Below are 1,858 nucleotides of genomic sequence, written 5' to 3'. Positions count from 1 at the left end.
CGTTTAGCACTAGACACAGCCTCATTCAATTCAAGGTGGTTCACCGTATCCACTGGTCGGGGGCCAAACTGGAAAAAACATTCTCTGATTTTGATCCTACCTGTGTCAGATGTAAAACGGAACCAGCCACACTGTTGCATATGTTTTGGGGCTGTCATAAACTGTCAGCTTTCTGGGAATTAACATTTAAATGTTTCTCTGATATATATATATATATATATGACACTGTTATAGATCCGTCTCCCCTTACAGCCCTTTTTGTAGTAGTGCCCATAGCTATCCCCCTGTCCAGAACTCAGTTGGACACTGTTGCTTATACAACTCTTTTAGCTAGATGGCTAATACTACAGAACTGGAAGATGGCAGCTCCCCCATCTTATACATATTGGGTGGGAGATGTGTTGTGCTCTCTGAAACTAGAAAACATTGAATTCAATACACGTGGGAACCCCAAACTGGGGGGGGGGGGCATTGAGGTTGATGATGTGCTTATTGATTGTGACCTGCGGATGCCTTGTTCGTCTTGCCCGGTCAGACTAAAATGTGAGCTGGTTTTGCCCTGTTTTTTGGGGGGGGGGTTTCTTCAAGCATTGTAAACTTTGGATGGTGGATAGTCGGTCTGTCGTCATGACTGTCTGTGAGTGGTTGCATTTCTCCACCCCTATCCCTTGACTGTTTATAGGAACAATGGTGAGGTGTCTGCTCTTTCCCTGTACTACAGATTGCCCTTTAACCTCTGTAGCCTTCTGCTCGGTGTGTTTAACTTGTCTAAAGTATGATATCTTTAAAGCTATTCTTTTTATTTATTTATTTTTATAGTTGAGTATATTATTTATGTTGTTTTGTGTGTAAAACTGTATAAACAGAGTTTTCAAAGAAACACAGTATTTAATAACAAGAAAAACAGGTTACCTTCTACAATGTATAAACAACTCTAGCAGCTACTTTAACATACTTCTATCAATGAGGTCACCTTAAGAATTCCCCCTAGAATGTTACTTTAACCAAGTAGAATAAAAACCTAAATATAAGTATAATACAAACCTAAATATAAGTAGAATAAAAACCTAAATATAACTATAATAAAAACCTAAATATAAGTATAATACAAACCTAAATATAAGTAGAATACAAACCTAAATATAAGTAGAATACAAACCTAAATATAAGTATAATAAAAACCTAAATATAACTATAATAAAAACCTAAATATAAGTATAATACAAACCTAAATATAAGTAGAATAAAAACCTCAATATAACTATAATAAAAACCTAAATATAAGTATAATACAAACCTAAATATAAGTAGAATACAAACCTAAATATAAGTAGAATACAAACCTAAATATAACTATAATAAAAACCTAAATATAACTATAATAAAAACCTCAATATAAGTAGAATAAAAACCTAAATATAACTATAATAAAAACCTAAAAATATCTCAAGCTAAAAAGCGAAAGCAAAAATCTTGTTCCATCAGTCGACAGGTTCTTCCAGCTCAAAGAGAGTCCTTTCTACCCTCTGTCTTCCTGTCTGCTAACTCATTGTGGCTAACTCCTGCTCCAATGATGCATTAACACCTAATGCGGCATCTGCTCATAAGGTGCATTTTCAGCACCAACTAACCCCCCACCTCCTGCCTGGCTGTTCTGACCTGTGGATTTACAACTCAAGCTAGAAACCTCCATTGCTGCACTATTTTAATCCTCCTTTCATATTTCACAATGTTTTCAACTTTCAACCCATTTAACCGTGAATGATAATTTCAATAAACTTCAGTCCCAATTCATTTATTCTCTTTTTTTCTTATTTTATTTAAATAAATGTAAATTCTCTTATCGATGTTCATTCTT

General features: G+C 34.6%; 1 long non-coding RNA gene across 2 annotated transcripts; it reads right to left on the bottom strand.

Annotated features, from left to right (window-relative positions):
* Window positions 1-868: 868 nt before the first annotated feature.
* LOC127925984 (uncharacterized) lies at window positions 869-1,852 on the bottom strand. 2 transcript variants are annotated; one of them, XR_008123005.1, is made up of 2 exons: window positions 1,206-1,852; window positions 869-1,159 (listed from the first exon to the last, which is right to left on the bottom strand). It is a non-coding gene; the product is annotated as an uncharacterized LOC127925984 (long non-coding RNA). The 2 variants fall into 2 exon arrangements; XR_008123006.1 differs by having other exon boundaries at window positions 869-1,136.
* Between the last annotated feature and the right edge of the window lie 6 nt (window positions 1,853-1,858).

The sequence above is a fragment of the Oncorhynchus keta genome, unplaced genomic scaffold (genome assembly GCF_023373465.1).
Source record: "Oncorhynchus keta strain PuntledgeMale-10-30-2019 unplaced genomic scaffold, Oket_V2 Un_contig_6557_pilon_pilon, whole genome shotgun sequence".
Taxonomy (NCBI): Eukaryota; Metazoa; Chordata; class Actinopteri; order Salmoniformes; family Salmonidae; genus Oncorhynchus; species Oncorhynchus keta.
The sequence above is the reverse complement of the archived record's forward strand: the minus strand, read 5'-3'. Positions and strand labels throughout refer to the sequence as shown.